The sequence below is a fragment of the Neofelis nebulosa genome, chromosome 1, assembly GCF_028018385.1.
Source record: "Neofelis nebulosa isolate mNeoNeb1 chromosome 1, mNeoNeb1.pri, whole genome shotgun sequence".
Lineage (NCBI taxonomy): Eukaryota > Metazoa > Chordata > Mammalia > Carnivora > Felidae > Neofelis > Neofelis nebulosa.
In genome coordinates, this window is record NC_080782.1 from 230,579,919 (window position 1) to 230,586,029 (window position 6,111).

The 6,111-nt window shown below is 40.8% G+C and overlaps 1 long non-coding RNA gene across 1 annotated transcript in view; it reads left to right on the top strand.

The window, feature by feature from the left end:
- The window catches only part of LOC131487224 (uncharacterized), a 70,615-nt gene extending 66,066 nt beyond the window's left edge, over positions 1-4,549 (top strand). The window contains exons 4-5 of the long non-coding RNA XR_009249668.1: positions 2,792-2,945; positions 4,359-4,549. This is a non-coding gene — a long non-coding RNA (uncharacterized LOC131487224). The remainder of the gene's footprint in view (positions 1-2,791; positions 2,946-4,358) is intronic.
- Positions 4,550-6,111: the final 1,562 nt, after the last annotated feature.

The following is a 6,111-nucleotide window of genomic DNA, read 5'->3' on the forward strand; positions in this document are numbered from 1 at the left end:
AGTTTTATTGAAAGGTTTCACTGAAGGAGGATTTGCTCCTAAATTCACTCATATGGCTGTTGGCAAGATTCAGTTCCTTGGAGGTTGTTGAGCATACTGGCTATTGAGTTCTCATAATTCCTTGCAACATGGGCCTTTCCATAGGGCAACTCACAATATGGCAGCTGGTTTCTAGCAGACTGAGCATGAAAGGGAGAGCAAGATGGAAGTTGCTGTCTTTTTATAACCCAATCTCAGAGTTGACATACCATCACCTTTTCTTATTCTACTTGTTAGAAGTGAGACAATAGGTTCAGTCCACACTCAAGAGAGCATACATTCCAGTATATAGAGATCACTGGGGGTCTTTTAAGAGGGTACCTATTACTATTACATGCTCTCTGTCTCCTAATTCCACATTCCCTGGCAAAGCACCCCCCAAGCTGGGTCAGGTGACTGTTGTTCTTCCAATCAGCCATAGAGGGGCTGTAGACTCATAGTATATATGGCATGCATGCTGCTGGTTATAGTAGTAAAAGACACAGGGGGAACCATCACGGACAAGGACAGCAGTTAAAGAGTTTGGACCTGAGTAAAATACTCCAAACTATAACCACAATCAACTTACTTAACCTTTTTTTTCTTAATGGGAATAAAATTGCCTAGCAGATTATTCATCTCCCAAAAGACTAGGTCTCTGCATACAGATTTGCTGAATAATTCAGATTCTTGAAGCCCTTACTCCTAAATTATATATGTAACTAAGAATAAAGTGCTTTTTAAATAATTCACAATATGTGCCATTATCCTTTTTAATTTGTTTTTTGTTTAGGAAATTGTGGTAAAATATACGTAACATGCAATTTACCATTTTAACCATTCTGAGTCATACAGTTCAGTGGTGTTGGGTCCATTCACAATGTTGTACAACCATTACCACCATGCATCTCCAAAACTTCTTTCATCTTCTAAAAGTGAAACTTTATATCCATTACACATGCTAACTGGGTTTCCCTTGCCCCTTGCATCTGGAAATCACCATTCTACTTTCTGTCTCTATCAATTTGACTACTCTAGGAAATTCATAGGAGTGGAATCATACAGTATTTGTCCTTTCATGACTGGCTTATTTTACTTGTCATAATGTCTTCAACGTTCATCCATTTGGTAGCATGTGTCAGAATTTTCTTCCTCTTTATGGCTTAATAATCTTCCATGGTATCTGTATACCACACTGTCTTTATTATCCATCCATCTACTAATGGACACATGGGTTGCTCTACCTTTCGGCTATTGAGAATTATCCTACTATGAACACTGGTATACGAATATCTGTCCAAGTCCCTGCTTTCAGTTCCTTTGGATATATGCTTAGAAGTGGAATTACTGAATCAGAGTAATTCTATTTTTAACTTTTTGAGGAGCTGCCATACTGGTTCCCATAGAAGCTGCACCATTTTACATTCCCACCAGGAAAGCACAAAGATTCTGATTTCTCTATATCCTTACCAATACTTTTTTTCTGGTTTTTGTTTTTGCTTGGTAATAGCCATCCTAATGGGTGAAAAGTGGTATCTCATTGTGGTTTTGATATTCATTTCTCTAGCGATGAATTATGTAGAGCATCTTTTCATGTATTTATTGGCCATTTGTGAAGAAATGTCTATTCAACTCCTTTGTCCATTTTAATCTGTCTGGGTTTGTTGTTGTTGTTGTTGTTGAGTTGTAAGAGTTCTTTATATATTCTAGATACTAACCCCTTATTAGATGTATGACCTGCAAATATTCTGTGGGGTTGCCTTTTTCACTGTGTTGATGGTCTCCATTTTAAATTTTTATATAATCCAGTTTATCTATTTTTTATTTTGCTGCTTATGTTTTTGGTGTCATGGAGAAGAAATCATTGTCAAATCCAATGCCATTAAGCAGCTTTTCCCCTATTTTTTCTTTTTTTTTATTTAAAAATTTTTTTAAGGTTTATTCATTTTTCAGAGACAGAGATACAGAGCGTGAGCGGGGGAGGGGCAGAGAGGGAGGGAGACACAGAATCCGAAACAGGCTCCAGGCTCTGAGCTGTCAGCACAGAGCCCCACGTGGGGGCCGAACTCACAGAGGGCAAGATCGTGACCTGAGCTGAAGTTGGATGCTTAACCAACTGAGCCACCCAGGCGCCCCACCCCCATTTTTTTCTTAAGAGTTGTATGGTCTGTGCTCTTGGATTTAGATCTTTGAGCCACTATCCTTTGTTGGCATAACCCGGGGAGCCTAGAAAGTTGGTATTAAATTATGACTGACATCTCTGTTTGTGGTTAAGTGGGCATCCACCATTTTCTTTTCTAAGGCATAGAAAAAAGAAAGCATTTTCCACACTTCTATCCTCATTATGATATCTGAGAATCACAAAGATTTGCAAAAACGTAACAAACGTTACTGAGTTCTCCAATTATCTCCCTAGGTGACTCAGACAGTGTTTAGGAGCCTATTATGTTATATCAGAAAATCTGAACTCTGACATGATCTAACAGATGCACTTAAAAGTTTTTGAAAAGGCCAAGTAAAGTTATGTGTTATTTTCAGGACATCATTCCTAAATGTTTGTGATATTTTAAGTGTGTTTAATGGTCTTGATTTAACATGATAGTTTTAGTGCTCTCTCTGACATACAGTAGGTATCTAAAATCTTTGGTGGATCATTATTTATTTTGCCTTCCCTTTGCTAACTCTAAGTTTGCATTTAGGATGCAAATGTTCTCATCTGCACCATAGGTGTTTATCACCACACCTAAATATCACACATCTGTTCTTTCTACAGTCACCAGTAAGAAAGGAGAAACATGTTCCTGTAAAACAAAGTGCTTGCTCCACGGGTTAACCCTGGCAGCCTCTGGTGAAACCCCTTTATTTAAATAACCTTCCCTAAGCACCTGGTGGCTCTGTTGCTACAGGAATCACTAGAAACTCCATAGGTAAGTGGATTAGTTATGAAACTTCTGCCTTTTATGATACATTTGAGGCACTAGAAAATCCCAGTTTGGTCCAAACTAATTCAAGTGATTATTTGGCTAGAGTCAAAGATTTGGGAAAGGCCCCCCAAAAGGCTTTGGGATCCAAACCTTCTAGCAGCTCACCCAAAGCTGGAGGAACTTGTTCCTTTGGCCTCTCCAGTTCCATTCCCCGAGCTTGGCTGGGGCTGGGAGGAGCAGTGTCATGGCGGGTGACAGTAGTCAACGGTAGAAGGGTTGCCTAGACTGTTGCACCTCATCCAGCTTACCATCCCAGATCTCTCCCTCCCCGTCCATACTATTAACATATGTATTAGGTAGGGTAGGCTAAATTGCTGTGAGAAAGAGACTCAAAGTATAACAGCTCAACACAAGAGTCTTTTCCCCCCCTCTCTTATGAGCCCACGTTCATCCCAAATGAAAACATGTTCTGTCTTCCAGAATATTTTCTTGAGAACCTAGAGATCACTTATCATTGATATGAAGTCAGTAGAAGCAAATTCCCTTGGCAATGGCTGAAGTTACTTTTTCATCGAGGGATATGGGGCAGAGGTCTGGGTTTTGGTATGACAACTCAAATTGGGCCAATACATGGAAGAGGAAGCTTCACTTAATATTCGTTTTACCATTTTCTAGTTTTTAAATCGTATTTATATCCATAAATTCATTTGTATAAGCTCCTACTATAGTAATGAAAATATTTAAGCTTCTCAGCCTAAATAGCTCATTAGGATTTCAGCCTGCAACATTTTCACAGACAACTCATTATTTCTGATGATTTCACACTGTTCAGTACAGCTGTGTCATGACAATGTGGAGCAGTGAAATATTAGGGGTAAGCTGGGCCATCCATTATGAATCCCTGTTTTAGCTGCTTATTGATGCCATCCCCCCAAAGAAATTAATAAACCCCTGACATTCCATTGTTTGACATCATACTCAAAATTCTTCTTTGAAGAAAGTAAAAAAGCTGCTCAGTTCTGCTTAGCTACAATTATTTCTCTCCTCAGAGTGGTGGATTGGTGGAAAAGAGTTCAGTGAGGGATGTGAGGGCTCTAGAGAACACTCATCTTTGCTGTGAATTCACATTAATCAAATTGCCTGAAGTACAAGTCCTCTCTTTAGGTCTTGACTGAGAATGCCTTAATTCCAGAGGCAGTAAGAACAGGGAGTCAAGACGAGGCTGAAGAAAAGACTTGTGGCTGATCACTTTGCGTCTTCACAGGGGATGGAAAGCTTTCTCCAGGGCCCAGCGACAGACAAGATTAAGAAGGAGGCTATGAAAATATTTAGGATGGGACTAAGATTCTGAAGATTCAGATTACCAGTGTGACTCTGAAATTAAGTTGAAATTTTTCTACTTTGGTTTCTTACCAGGATGTAGGAAAACATGACCTCCTTGAAATTAGAGCAAATGGTCACAAGAAGTCATCTGGACGAGAAGAAATGATGGGTGCCTAATATGCCCTCTGAGACAAGTGGAAGTTGGAGGCACCAGACCCAGGCAGAGGTTCCAGGATGCCAGGTCACATTCGAGGTCTGGGAGGAGTAGTACCAGCTACAGAGCATGAGGTAGAGAGATCCAACAAGAGCTCAATAAGTCTGCCCTAAGAGGTCAGCCCGAGAGGCTGGGGAGGAGGGCAGATTCCAGGACCCAGGGCTCAGAAGGAATCCCAGGGGGAGCCTCAGCTGAGGCACTCTGTGCTGACGCTTCCTCAGCGCTTGATGGGAGGCCATCTGACCTCGTAGGCTGTAGGAAGCCTGCAAGACTCTGAGCTGGTTCACAGAAGGACAGAAACACAGGGTGAAGTGACAAGGAAAGAATAAATAGGGATTTGAAAGGTGTAACCACAGAATCAACTAATTCCATGTTAGATATAGCAGAAAGACAAGTCTAGTGCTCTAGCCGTTCATCAGCTGTGGCTTTTTGAGAAATCAACTTATTCTTTCTGATCCTTAGTTTCTTCATCTATAATATGGGCTCAGAATTTAGTGACAGTCCTCATATGTGACACAATTAGGGCCCGTACTTGGTCGGTTAATAAAAATCAAGCAAACAAACAAACAAACAAATAAAACAGCTCAGGTGTGCAGTTTTGAGCAATGATAGGCATTATACTGGCAATATTTTTTTAAAATACAGGAGAGTGCATTTATTACCCAACATTTTGGTGCAGGGTTGGAGCATTTTTCTGAATAAAGCTGGAGTCCTTCCTTTCTTGCAAAAGCGACGCCCGTGATGAATTGTCACCTCTCTTGTATTTTTGTTATTAAAGGTATTGAAGACTTACACTTCAGTTTAAGTAAACAATCATTCCAGATCTTTATTCCCACTCACATTATCTCCACCCTTTGTTTATTTTTTTTACTTTTTTACAAGAGTGTGGCCTGTGACAAATTTGATTACAGCTTTTCGTTTGTTTGTTTTAGCTGACTTGCCTTTAAAACAAGTCCTTTTAGGTCACTCAACTCAGTTTTCATAGAAACCACAGCTTTCTTTCATTTTCACTTTTTCATTGATATGTTAACTATCGCATTAGATTACCTAATTATAATTGCAAGTGGTTTGAAAGGTGATGCAACTGGTGTTTGGCAGGCAAACAACTCAAATGGTGAGAGCAGAAGCCAGTGAGTGCACAGAACAGCCTCCCCGCTGGCTGCAGACATCCCTTGGCACATGGAGAGGCTGAAGAAAATCAGTCATTTCAATGTCCGGTGAGTGAAGATGTTGTGAGTGCATCTAATGAACCTCATAAAATTATCGCGGGGATGAAAGAGCAAGTTGATGTTGAAGGCTTGTCCAATGGCTTATGCTCAGTAGAAGTTGATTTCCTTCCTTTCCTTCAGAGGCCCCCAGAGCACAGTGCCTTGCAGAATGACAATACCTATGCGGGGAAGTCAACTCAGTAATTAGATACTCAAGACCTTGGTTTGAAATTTCAGTGCCTGGGCACCTGAGAGGCTCAGTCAGTTAAGCATCCAACTTCGGCTCAGGTCATGATCTCATGGTCTGTGAGTTCGAGCCCCGCGTCGGGCTCTGTGCTGACAGCTCAGAGCCTGGAGCCTGCTTCAGATTCTGTGTCTCCCTCTCTCTGCCCCTCCCGGCCATGTCTCTCTCTCTCTCTCTCAA